This window comes from Camelus bactrianus, chromosome 4 (genome assembly GCF_048773025.1).
Source record: "Camelus bactrianus isolate YW-2024 breed Bactrian camel chromosome 4, ASM4877302v1, whole genome shotgun sequence".
Classification (NCBI taxonomy): domain Eukaryota; kingdom Metazoa; phylum Chordata; class Mammalia; order Artiodactyla; family Camelidae; genus Camelus; species Camelus bactrianus.
The window spans coordinates 101,776,045-101,790,337 of NC_133542.1; the positions used below are offsets into that span (position 1 = coordinate 101,776,045).

At 37.7% G+C, this 14,293-nt stretch overlaps 1 long non-coding RNA gene across 6 annotated transcripts in view; it reads left to right on the top strand.

The window, feature by feature from the left end:
* The window catches only part of LOC141577567 (uncharacterized), an 839,800-nt gene that overhangs the window by 39,677 nt on the left and 785,830 nt on the right, over window positions 1–14,293 (top strand). For 5 of the 6 annotated variants that reach the window (XR_012506829.1, XR_012506827.1, XR_012506830.1 and 2 more), the window contains exon 3: window positions 10,767–10,853. This is a non-coding gene — a long non-coding RNA (uncharacterized LOC141577567). Of the gene's footprint in view, window positions 1–5,882; window positions 6,246–10,766; window positions 10,854–14,293 lie in introns of those variants that run through there. The other variant, XR_012506832.1, reaches the window with a different exon arrangement.

Below are 14,293 nucleotides of genomic sequence, written 5' to 3' on the forward strand. Positions count from 1 at the left end.
GAGGGAAGTCTGCTGCGTCTGTCTGGAGAGACAGATGTGTCTCAGATGGGAGGCAATTGCAGAGACATCCCACCTGGCTAATGGGCCAGGTCTCACTCTGTTTTCTTTCTCTAGGTATGCCCCATGCCCAATATACAGCAAATTTGAAATGACTCATGGCTGAAGTTTTACAATTGTGAATTCCAGGGTTTGTGGGTACTACACCACACAAATTCATTTACCTTTTTTCTGCAGTTTGGATTGAATGCTAGACTTCCTTGAAAAGTCTTAATTTAAAAAGAGCAGTGAGCAGCCTGCAGCTGTATTACAGTTTTCCTCTAGGCCAGAAGCTTTCCTATAAACCATTTGATGAAGTAGCAGATGGCAAAGTTACAACCTTTGTCACTCTAAGACTTAATAGAAACCACGATCAACTATGGTAATGGACTGCCTTGTAACCCAAATTGATGCTTTTATTGTACTCTGATGGGCTTGTCACTTGTTCTGCCTCTTTGTTAATTATGACAAAAGTCCCTATAATTATACATTTTCAACAATGAATCTTTGACCAGTATCCTTTAGATATAATTTGTGTAACTGAATACCCTTTTCTGAGTATCGCTTTAAGAACTAAAAGGAGGAAATAGATGACTCTGACAAACCCAGGGCAGTTCTGAGTAAGCGTGAATTGGATTTTAATAGGCTGCAGTGAAAGAGCCTGAATATACTGGAATGCTTTATATTCAGCAGCGCTCACCCGGGTCCTGGCAGTCAGGAATTCTGGGACACAGACTGTCTCCAGTAAAACTCTGAGTTTATGCCTGTTGTGGGTCGATTAAGGGTTGACATGTTTATCATCCTATCAATGGAGTGATGTGATTATCACCTCAGCTTCTCCAGGCTGAAGTGATAGATCCCAAGAGTCACCTGTTCCGTTTCTGTGGGACGCTGCCTGGATGCGGGCCCCGCACAGGTATGACCAGTGAATAAATGCCACTCTGGTGGAAGGGAGCTGAGATTAATAGAAAAGCCTACCTTTTGTCAGATATTATAATCAGGAAGATGAAACTTTCATCTGTAATACAGTTTTTGCTTCTACTTCCTGGATGCTGCAATTATTGGCCTGGACAGAGGATGGGGACATGAATAATGGAGCTGCCCAGGTTAGCACAACACTCCATTCATCACTGCTGAAGGGCACAGTGTAACCCTCAGAACAGTCCGGGGAAGAGGGAGAGGGAGGGCCGTGCAGGTTCCTTGGGCCTGTGATTTACCAGCTCAGGGAGGATGTGAGTGCCTCCACATTAGAAGGGGCCATACTTTTTCACCTTTAACGTCTGTAATGATATTTATAATGTGACCATTGTGTGGAGCTGATTCATCACACGATTGACATGTAGATGTATTCTAGGCAGGCATTTGATTTCAGATATATGTGCTCCTTGTTCTGGGGCCATCTCTACCCCCAACATTGAGTAGAAACTGACTCAGACTCATGATTCACAGTAAACTAGTTCCCCCTTTATTACACATACACCATTCCCTCTTTCAATGATGACATGATTACATTACATCATTGGTTTGAGGTTTGTAGAGAAAGGCTGTGAATCTGTTTTTATTGTTTCCTAGTCAATGCACAATATTCTGAAGAAGAATAGAGGAATGGAAACCTTTGGTTCAGGTCAGAATAAGTGCAAAAAGCTTAACTTAGGAAAAGGTAAAGACAATTAAATTTAAACTATGTTCCCAGGCAGGGACAGGGAGATGAAATAGTAACCAGTCTCCCTGATCTTTGTGCCCTAATCAGACTTCCCTGAGCTCAGGTGGCCCTAGGAAGCAGTGGGAGTTTAAGGCAGGGAAATGAAGGAAGTTCTGTTCCACGGTCTGGATCAACACTACAAGGGAGGGGATGGGGCCAGGTGTGGGGGATGGTGGGTTGACAAAAAGAAGACCTGTGACTTGGAGTCTACCAGATGGCACAGGGCAGAGCCCAGATCCCAAGACCATGGGCGACAGGATCAGGTCCAGGCACCACCACCCTGAAATCTGAAGCTGCTGTTCTACTGCCTGTCCCTGCCACACTGGACCTGGGCTGTACGTGGGTCGTCGGGTATTCCTGCTGGGAAGGGGTGGGGAAGGCAAAATCAGAAGAACAAGGCAGGAACTGATCTTTTGTGAAGTTTTTCTTGAAAGACTGTCATGGACTAATGCCCTAAAAAATCAGCTGACCATGGATTAAAAAGACATGTAGGGCAGTACGGGCAGTGATGGGTGGAGGACGGAAAACTGCAGAGAGTGGGTTCTCCAGCCCATCGAGCGATCACACGGCAAGACACGCCCTCAGATAGGCGAGCTGCACCCGCTGGCTGTTGCTGTGTCTCGGGTGATCGGGTGACCTGGCGCAGCTGAGACCCAGCTCTGTCCCGGTTCCTGGGCTCTCCAGCTCCTCAGAGGTGTGCTCGCCTGACTTGTGTCTCAGGCTGTCTTCTGTGCCAGCCCAGAGGACTGTAGAAGGTAGTTACCAAACAGGCCATTTCGAGGGGTTTATTTGTCTAGCGGACTTAACGGCTGCCAGTTTATTTTGGTTCCCTTGAGCTGAGAGGGTTCAGGTGGTGAGAAAGCGCAGCAGGGTAGCACTCTGCAGGTAGATTAGGAAGAGAAAAAGCCTCATTTTCTGTCTCCAGGAAGGACTCTTTCCTTTTTGTTGTCCGCTGAGGCCTAGAAGCTCCTCTTTTCAAAGAGAATGGAGTCTTTTTTGTTGCTGTTGGTTTCTGTGCTCTGTGACTCAGCCCTGGTTGGAGCTGGAACTTGACATAAAGCCACAGTAGGCTGAGTCACATATGCCTAAGTCACATACCTTAGGCTTCCCCTGATGGTACCTTGTTTGGTGAGAATTATAACTGAAAGGGAAACATAGTCCCCCAGGCCAGAAACGCAGCTTAGAAATGCTCATTTGGGGAGGCTCTTTTTTGTTTGCCATTTAAATAAATCCACTGATATAGATCAGTATTTGTGAGCATTAGGGAAGACCAAGTAAACAAACAGGGCCCTAAATATTTATTGCAAACAGAACCACTCTTGAGGTTTCCTGGTGGGACTGAGGAGTGGAGAGGGGTCATCATTTCCTGCACAGAGGAAATGGAGTGTTTCATTAGTTTTGATACAGACACGTTTTTCTTTTAAAAATAGTGCTTAATCTTGCCAAATTTGTGCCTCTTACTAGGTATATGAAGCATCAAGAATATTAGGTACAAATAACAGCATTGAGATTAACTCTCACTCCACCCCCACCATCTGGTTAAAACGATGGTAAAGGAGGGAAGCAGCTGCTGACCTTCAGGAGCTGGCAGGACACTCACAACTGGGCCACGTGTTCTGCTGTTGGACATTAACAATCCCATAGGGCACTGACGTCAGACGAGGGTGTTCTGTTACCGCAGTGAAGTGACAGAAAAAACAAATGAGAGAACCTGATAACTTTGTCTACACACAGATACAGACAAACCACACAAATACCAGACATCCTTCTGTCTTGGCTACTGTGAGTGACTTTCACAGCTTTGGCTTCACAGATAAGATTTATTAGGAATTCAGTCTAGAATTGCTCTGCTCTCCTGATGGTATCCAATCCATAGCAGCATCCTGCTTCCTCTAAGCCTCCCCTGATCACTAACCCATGCCTAACTCCTGGAATGAATCCTTTCTCACTTTTACCGAGCTGCCCTGCAGTCCCGGTGCTGCGTGTCTTGCTGCCTGCCATGAGCACCAGACCCAGCTAGCTCACCTAGAGGTGTGTTCCTGGTGGTCTTCAGACGGAGGCCGTTGGTACTATTCACTGGTTTCTCAATAGCCAGTCCTTCCATCCCTTCTTTGCTGAAAACAAAACCATGATGTTTGGCTAGGAAACCCTCTTGTTCTTCAGGAAGGTCAGCCTCACTTCCAACCCAGAACACCTCATGGTTGGTCTTTGCAAATGTTAGGTTTAGGGGTGGGCATGGGAACCAAATCTGGTCATTGTGACCTGAGGGAAAATGGATTTATTGTGCTGTCTTCAAGAAGATATACATAAAAATTTTTTTTAATGACATTTACTGTTTCCTTTCCAGTTTTACAAGCAATACAGTGCAAAATGTTCATTACAGACAACTAGAAATACAGAAAGGCATAAAGTAAAAATTAATAATCACCCATAATCTCCACCCCCCAGAGATAACCATCGTTAGCATTTTGATGTATTTATTCCCAGTGTCTACATATGTTTTCTTAACTGAAGTGTGATTTACCCACCTGACTATGTTAGTTCCAGTTGCACAACATAGTGATTTAATGTTTCTGTACATTACAAAATGATCACCATGATGTGTCTAGTTACCTCTGTCACCATACAAAGATATTACAATATAATTGACTGTATTCCCCACATTTTTCATTTCATCCCCATGACTTATTTCTTCTGTAACTGGAAGTTTGTACCTCTTAATTTCCCTCACCTATTTTACTCATCCTCCAACCCCTTCGCCTCTGGTAACCACCTATTTGCTCTCTGTATCTGAGTCTGTTCTGTTTTGTTTTGTTTGTTCATTTGTCTTTGTCTTTTATATTCCACACATAAGTGAAATCATACAGTGATAGTTTTCCTCTGACTTATTAATGCCCTCTAGGTCCATCCTTGTTCTTACAAATAGTAAGATTTCATTCCTTTTTATGGCTGCAAAAATACATATTTCTAATGAATATATAACATTTAGCTGTGTGAAAGTCCTCAAAAAATTTAAAATATTTCACTTATGGCAGAGCCTAAAAGCTAAGAAACTTAGTGTCCTTTTACTTCTCATATCATTAATGATATATTAAGATATTAAAACATAGTATTTTAGATCCATATTATTATTATTGGTTATGTCCTATTGCCTTTTTTAAAGGATTATTTTTGATATGTGTTCCATTTTATTGAACATATTCAAAACAATTTATCTTCCTCTTTCCCTTCCTTCCTCACTTCTTACTTTCTCCATTCCTCTTTTTTTTCTCTTTCTCTCCTCCTTCCTTTTCTTTCCTCCTTCTCCTCCTCCCCCTTCTTGTTACATGGCTTACCAGCATTTCTTTAATGCTTTACTTTTTTTCCCTTTCACATGAACAGTAATTCTGGGTCACAATATTCTTTCCTTGAAACTCTGTTCATGTTGCTTCTTTATTTTTTGAATTATTGTTTTGGGAAAAACGTGTCATGCTAATCTGATATGTTTTTCTTTGAATGTACATCTTAATCTCCAAAAATATGTAAAAATTCTCTTTGAAAATCAGTTTGCTTCTTGAATAAATTGTAGAGTCAGTTGAACTACTCATGAAACATCCAAAAAAAGATAGCAAAATATATTTCAAATGCTACATAATTAAAAGTATAATCCTTTCCAACGCTTGGTATTGTCAGCTCTTAAAATTTTAGCTATTCTGATGGGTATGTAGTGGTATCTCATTGTGATTTTAATTTGTGGGGTTTTTGGTGACTTGTGATGTTGAGCATCTTTTCATATGCTCATTGACCATTCCTGTCCTTTCTCTTTTGAAATAATTGTTTAACTGTTTTGCTTACTTTTTGTTGGCTTGCTTTTCTTCTTCTTATTGAGTTGTAAGAGTTATTTTTTATTTAGATACAGTCTTAGCAGATATCTGCTTCACTTTAAGAAATTGAGTTGGAAATTGTAACCAAACATACGGGTATGCGTTGATAAGAAAGGACTTTATGTAACTGCAATCTGTGGCATACGTTCATATGTAACACATGTGCATTTCGTTCCTATTGCTGTGACAGATTGCCAACACAGTGGTTGAAAACAGCACAAATTTATTATCTTACAGGGTCTATAGGTCACAAGTCTGAGAAGGATCTTACTGGGCTAAAATCAGAGTGTCAGCAGGGGCACTTATCTTCTGAAGTCTCTAGGAGATAATCCATTTCTTTGCCTTTTCTATCTTTTGGAGTGCTCCCAAACCCGTTGGCCATGGCTTTGTTCCTCCATCTTCTAAGACAGCGACATCAGGTGGAATCCTTCTCATGCTGTCATCTCTCTGATGGTTCCTCCTTTGCCCTCCTCTTCTGCTTTTAAAGACCTTTGTGATTACATTGGGCCCTCCAGGATAATCTTCCTATGTTAAGAGCATCTGATTAACAACTTTAATTCCTCTTTGCCAGCGTAACAACATACTCACGAGCTCTGGGATTTAGGGTGTGGACATCTTTGTGAAGCTGTTGTTTGCTTACCACAGTAAGTATTATTAATTCTTAATATTCCTCCATATTTCTGTTTTTTTTTTTTAACCCATGAACTTCTGGCTTCAACTGCATCAGTAAGAGGCCTTCTACAGTGTCTGAGGAAATTTGACTGTGCAATAGATGTGAATCTGAAATACCTTTGAGTTAGGAGGTTTACCCCATGCGAGTGAACAACTTGGGGTGGAGAGAAATTATTGCCCAACATCACTCTCTTGATTGGCTGTTATGAGAAAATGCCAGCTGCAAAGAAACCCCTCAAACCTTGAATAAATTATTGTAGTGTTCAGTTAGTAATACTGAGCTGTTTGTTTTTCACATTAAAGTCTATTGTTGAGAGCTCACTGAACCAGAGCACATAGAGCTGACACGTGGTTAAAGGGTTAGTGTAAGAGCAACAAAAGCTCTCGGACACAATTTCTGAGTGCCAGGGAGGCTGTCCCTTCTGAGCTTTCATTCTGTCACTTGGAATCAGTGCTGCAGTCTGTACTCTGAAATTTCCCAGAGCCTGACAGGCAGCGTCCTCCTTGTGCTCAGGAGTCCAGTGGCAAATGGGAGGTGTGTGCACCGTATTCCCTCATCCACTTCTCAGGTTTGTTTAGGTGCCGTACAAAACGTCCTTCTTTCATCAGTCAAAAGAAAACAGCAACAGCAAAACTCACCTGTAAACTGATTCAGGAAAATTACTTCCCTTTGGCCTCCCATTATTTTCCCAGACGTGTGGATCTCATTGTGGGCCCATTTGTTATTAATAAAACAGTCATCATACTCGCATGCATATGGATTTCTTATCACTTTGGTTTACTATTGAAACAAAAGGCTACCCTTGAATGAGAGACTTCTAATGAAATATGAAAACCGTATTAGTGACTGTTCACTGAATCACTTTCGTGTAAGTGAGATTGGTATTTGGTTTGGTAAATGTTGAGGGTACTAGTTACGGTGATTTTGAATTACCTCAGTGACTCTCTGAATTTGGGTAGGAACCCATCTGGTCCTTTGAAAAGTTCAGCATATGAGTCATTGCATATTCAGTAATCACTTGATAGATTCAAACTGTGACTAGCATTCACACCACTCAGAGGCCCTGATTTTCTGTTAGTTCTTTGCAGTTGGCAGTAGGTCTCAGAGCAGATTTTTTTTTTCTTTGGCCTTGGTGCGTGTGAGGTAGGAGGAATGGGGGAAATCTGATTTTCTATGTGAATCTTCATGGTTTTTAATCCAAAAGGAAAAGACCAAATACTTATGGAAAGCAGTACAGAATCCTCACAGGATACAGTTCATTTGAGTGAGTGAAAAATGAATTTGTAAGCTATTACATCAAAACTAAAATGAAAAAGATGATGTAATTCTCAGCAGAGCAAAGTTGATATTTTGGAAACTTTTATTTTTGTTTCAGTTGGAGTAACTAGAAGGTTCATTGGCATGCACACATAGGACTGTATCACTCACATGCCATTCTCTGGATCTGGTATCTCTTGATGCCAAAACCACATAGAATGCTTTTAAGATGGAGTCTAAAAAATACAGATACTAACTGACCTGTAATTAACAATGAAGTGTTACTTTTTTTGAGAGTCTCTCAATGCTATGACACAAGGCTCTCCTTATGTCTGCAGTCACTTACGTTAAACTAGTTTCTCATCTTATTTAAAAGTTGACAATCTCCATGAATATATATTTTGTTTAGCTCTTCCAATAATTCTGTGGGAGAGAGGGCAGATGGCTCCATTCTTCTATGGTAAATTAGGGGTCTGTTATGACCTGTGAAGATTCAGATTTTACCCTACCTGTAAGCTGACAAACTAGCCTGTTTATGTTCTCTGGATGCTGACAGCAGAAGTAAGACTCCCAGGTCAGAGGTAAAGGCCACGCAGCAAACAGCATGAGAGTGGTGGTATCACGTCTGTTTCTTCATGCCCTCTGAGTCCCATGGGATGACACAGATCAACCTGGCTGGATGCTGCCTTTGCAGCGGGTTGTGTCACAGAAGAGGAACGTACTGTTTTTATAGCGAGCGCTAAGCAAACCTGCTCTTCGTCTGCGTGGAGACATTACCTTATCCTTCAAAGTTGCTTGTTGCAAAAACAGCCCTGAGAAGTGGCCCAGATAAAGAGCTCCCAGGGCCTTCTGTTCTTGGCACACTCAGAAAGGATGTGCAAGGGTGTTCAGGGCCCATGGGTATTGTCTGCTCAACAGAGTCAGCGTTGAGCTGATGTTCAAATCTAGGTTTTCTGATGCTGGCTTCAGTACTTTTTCATTAATGTTAATTAATGTCAGTGTTAATATCCCTAATATTAATACCTATACCAAAATGAATTCTAAATATCAATACCAACAATTTATGGAAAGTGTTAACCCTACACCAGAGACTGCGGGTGCTAATTTATATGCATTATCACTGAATCTTGTCATATGTCTGGAGATAGGTTTTGTGTCCTTTAAAAATTAGAAAACAGGCCCAATTAACTACATTTCCTATGTTCACACAGCTAGAAAATTGTAGACTCCAAAATGCATACTATTTTTAGAAGCCCAGACTGTCTCCTTTGTGGATATAAATTTAGTGTCAACAGAAATTCTCTTGATCCAATTGTTTCCATCACAGCCTTGCGAGTCCTTGAAACCCTCACTGTTAGAGATTTGGTCTTTTGCTTTAAGAATCTATTTCTTGTCAAAATTCCAGATTCCTTGGGAGAGGCAACAGTGTCACATCAGTCATTGTATCTTTTAGAGTGAACAACTGGAGAAGGTCCTTTCAAGTTTGTAAGTGCTGGTGGAGTTGGGGGCAGACAGAACGTGAGGATGTAGGTGTTGCTTTGGGAAGGGAAGGTGACAACTAGGGGAGAGGTCAAGGCCTGAGAGAAGGCTGGGCTATAAATGGGAGCACTCTCCATCTCAGCTTGTGGTCAGTGTGCTTCGGCTTCAGTTCAGCTGATTCTGACAGCCTCCAATCTCTATTCAGGCAGAGGCAGTTCTGTAGCCTCAAGGGTTTGGGCTCTGGGGCCAGAGTGTAATCCTAACTCATCTAATTCTCAGCTGTGTGATCTTGTATATTTTCCTAACCATGGTGCCCCAGTTTCTTCATTTGTGAAATGGGGATGATAATAGGGTTGTTATGAAGATTAAATAACTTCTAGGGTTAAAGCACTTAGAAGAAACCTTGACATTTAGTAAGCATGGGACAAACGTAAACGCTATTATTGTATGTTCTTATTTAAGCCACATAAAGACTTTGTTTGGAATGAGACATAATATAGAAAATAAGAGTATTTTAAAAACATAACCTCCTTTAATTTATTATAATGTCATGTTAATAGTGTCTTCTTTATGATTTTTGACTTGCATGAAAATCCAGAAATAACTGAGAAATGATCAGTTAGGTTCAATGGATTGTTAATGCCATTTACATAAAAATAATTATTTCCTGAATAAATCACAGCTAATTTGAGAATAAAATCAGTTGCAATTTCTTTGGTTACAAAAGCAATGCTTTATTGATTTGACATCTGGGAATTCCTATTTTGTATCAGTCCTGGGCTGGTTTCTAGGGAGAGCACCCCTGTGAAGATAATGTCACCCCTCTACAAGGAGCCTAGTCTAGTAGAAAATACCAAGAGATGAACAGATTAGTACTTTTAAAAATAAGAAAATTGTAAGAGACATAAAAACATAAAGAAGGATGGAAAAAAATCACATATAATCTCACTTCCCAGAAGTAATTCACTCTTTACAGTTTTGATTTTTTAAGTCTTTCCTTATATATTTTAACATATAAACTGAATATATGATTTGTATAAGGCTTTTTTCCTAACATTATATTGCATTCATTTTTTCATATGATTAAATAATTTTAGGAAACATGATTTTATTGGCTGGGCTTACCTCATATGCACAGATCACAGTTCATTTCAGTATCACTCTCCTTGTTGTAAATTTAGGTTTCTAGTTTTTCACTAGACCATAGCTAAAACATGAGAACTACCTTTTACGAGTCTTTGTGTGAATCTCTGATGTTTTCTGTGGCATAATAACTCCTTAAAACAAATACAAATGATCCATAAACATCAAGAAGGGGGATTACTACTTTAAAAATTTGAAATAGATGCTGACAAATTCCTTGTAGAAAATTTTATCAATTTATACTATCATTAGTATAATCAAAAGTAAATTATTCTGCATTCTCAATAATACTGGTTTCATTTTATTTTGACCAATTCTTAAGGAAAAATCATAGTTTTCATTTCTTTGGTCATTAAGGTGAGTATTTTCTGTCCATTTGTGTTTTTATCTTAGTTAATTTTTGAATAAAATTGAGGTTTTCATTCCTTTTTGACCCTTTAAATTTCCTTTTTTTCTAAACTGCACATTAATGTTCTTTGTCAAGTTTTTCATTGCCATATTCATTTTTAATTGAAATTTATGTAATAAGAACATTAAAACTTTGCCATATTTGTAGAGAAGTTTCCTTCCATTTCGTTTTTTGGTTTTTTTTGTTTTTTTTTTTTTTGTCTAGTCTGCAGAGGGAAGAAAAGAACAAACTTACAGAGAAGCAATTGTGAGACTGTGCAGGTCCTGAGAGAGAGAAAAGACAGCCTGTAAGGTAGGTGTAATTCTTTCCCTTCTTACACAGATGAGGGAAAAGATGCTTAGAGAATCTGAGAATTTGTCAGTATGAGAGGCAGCCAGTAAGTCTGTGGGTTGCAGATCTCTCATGCCCACAATAACAATGTGGATAGGAATTGTAGAGGAGTGGGTCTGACATGATTACATTTACCTTTATTTATCATTGTATTATATTATTTCACTGGTTATAATTAATAAGTATTTATTATGTTTTCTCTTTGGAAAAAGGTAATTAAAAGAAGTGTAATGGATGTAGTAAATGCTTCAGTGCATGTTTGTATCCTCATTTACTTGAAAAAAATGTGTATTCTGCTGTAGATGTGTAGTGTTTTACACACATCAGTTAGATTCTGTTAGCTGATGGGGCTGTTAGATTCTTCTGTGTCCTTACTGATTGTGAAGACTACTGTTTAGTAGTTCTGTCAGTTGTTGAGACAAGAGTGTTAAAGTCTCCAGTTACAGTTGTGAATTTGTCTACTTTTCCTTTCAGTTCTCTCCGTTCTTGTTACACTGATTTTGCAGCTGTTTTTTTGGTGTATACATGTTTAGGATTGCTCTATCTCTTTGGTGGACCTACCCTTTTATCATTGTGTGATGTTCCACTTTGTTCTAGGTAATTTTCTTTTTTCTAAAGCCTACTTTTTCTGTTATTAATGTAGACACTCTTGCTTTCTTTTTTGATTAATGTTTGATATATCTTTTCCCATCATTTTATATTCAATTAGTTATAATTGAAGTGAATATTTCTAAGATAGCAGAGGACTTGGGTCATTTTTGTTTTTATCCATTCTTTCAATCTTTGTCTTTTAATTATATATTTAGACTGTTTACATTTAATGTAATTTTTAATATGTTAGTGCTTAACCTTGCCATTTAAATATTTGCTTTCTGTTTTTCATTTCTCTATTTTCCTTTCCCTGCCTGCCTTTTTTGTGAGTCACATGAACATATTGTAGAATTTTTAAATTTGATTCCATTTTGATTCAGGTATAGTGTTTTTGAGTGGACCTTTTTGTATCGATCTTTTTCTTTTAGTGATTGTAATTATGCATACAGAAATTATTCACAATCTATTGGTGTCAACATTTTTGTAGTTCAAGTAAGTTTAGAAAATTTACCTCCATTTAGGTCTCTTTAAACTCCATTCCTATAATATAATATAGTATTTTATAATATAATATAGTCTTAAAATATAGGAAACTTAAATATGATATATTTAAAATTTTAAAACATAAGAAACTTAAAATATAGTATAAACTGAAAAAATAAGAAAAAAGACTCTGAAAGGTGGAGAGAAAAAGACAAGGCTATTTAGGGATCTTGGGACCCAAGGAATGAGACAGTGGTGAGTTCCCTGAGATTCCTTTTTGGCTCCCATATATTCCAGTTTGGGTGTTGTAGAAACCTGCACCCTGGAAAAGATCAATGGCTTCAGATTAAAAGCCCAAAGAAAAGCCTCTTCTCTCTAGGTGGGAAAAAAGCTACTTAGCAAGACAGAAAATTTTATGAGAGTAACAAGCTTTCCAACCAAATATCATGGAAAAACACAGGTCCCCTGCTCCCCTAGTCAGCAAGGACTGAGTGGAGAACCTAAATTTCCACTCTCATTTGGTAATAATAAGACTTTATATTAAATTTATATTATATATAATATATATAGTATTCTGATATTATAATATGATTTCTATTCTAAATTTGTTGAACTTTGTTTCATGTCTCAGAATATAACCTCTCTTGCTGACTGTTCTATGGGGACATGAAATTAAATTTTACTGTTAAGTGGAGTGTTCTGTATGTTATTCAAGTTTAGCTGTTTGATAGTGTTGTTTAGTTCTTCTGTAATCTTTAATGATATTGTGTTTACTTGTTTTATCAATTACTGAGGGCAATATTGAAATGTTAATCTGTAATTATGGATTTGTTGATTTTCTTTTAGCTCCTTTGGTTTTTGGCTCATGTATTTGAAGCTCTGTTGTTAGGTACATGCCTTCCTGGAGTGTCGACTTTATTATCATTATGTAGTGTCCCTAATTATCCCCAATATTGCTTTTTCTCCTGAGGATTACTTTGATATTAATATAGTTCCTCCTGCTTTCATTTGTATGTTTGCATGGTACATCTTTCTCTATCCTTTTCCTTCTTACCTATATGTCTTTAAGCGTAAAGTAGATTTCTTGTTGATAACACATATTTGAATCTTGCTTTTTAAAATCCAATTTGAAAATTGTTTTGAAAATTAGATTTACATTTGATGTTATTATTTGTATGATTGGATTAAAACTTACTTTTTTTTTCCTAGCTTTTTGCCATTTCTTCTATCTGTTCTTTACTCCTCACTTTTCTCCCTAGAGCATTTTGCAATGTTTCTATTTTATCTTCTCTACCAACTGATTATTTATACTTCTCTTAAAATCTGTTTTAGTGGTTAACCTAGGGCTTATAATATGCATGTTTAACTAACAGTATTTTCAAATGATATAATACTGCTTTATGTGTGCTGAAAGGGCCTTCACATGTATATTCTCAATTCCTTCTTCCCATCCTTGTGCTATTGTCATACTTTTTATGTTTTCAAATGCTATTAACATAGAATGCATTACTACATTACTATAATTTTTGCTTTAGAGTAATTGAAAAATAAGAAAAATTTAATTTAATTTTATCTTCATTTATTCCATTTTCTTTCTTTTTTCTTTTCTTTTTTTTTTTTTTTTTGGTAGATCCAGTTTTCAGTCTGATACATTATTTCTGCTTGAAGAAGTTTAACATTTCTTGTTAGATTTGTTGGCAATAAATTTCCTTAGTTTTTGTCTGAAAGGTGTTTTTCCTTCATTTTTGACAGATATTTTTGTTGGATAAAGAATTCTGGGTTGACTGTTTTTCTTTTACCATTTAAATGATATTATCTTCTAGCTTGGATGTTTCTGATAAGAAGTTTTCTGTAATTCTTGTCTTTATTCCTCAGTATGTAATGTTTCTTTTATCTCTGACTGTTTTCAAGAATTTCTCATTGCCTTTGTTCTTAGCAGTTCAAATATGATAGGTCTAGAATTAAAAAATGTTTATCATGCTTGCTGTTCTCTGGACTTGGATCTGTTTGCTTCATAACTATCACTAATTTGGAAAACTCTTGTCCTTTATCTCTTCAAATACATTCTTCTGGACCTTTCTTTCTTTCTCATCCTCTGCAATATTGTTCAGAAGCTCTTGGATGTTCTTTTAAAAATTTTTTTCTTTCCTTTTTTCTTGTTGAACTTCAGTTTGGGTAATTGCTGTTGACTTTTTTTCAAGTCTGTTTTTTCTTTCAAGTATAAGTCTACTGATGAGCAGTTGAAGTTGTTCTTTATCTCTGTTGCTGTTTTATTCATTTCCAGCATCTCTGTGGTGAAATTACCCCTCTGATCTTGGATGTCTTCT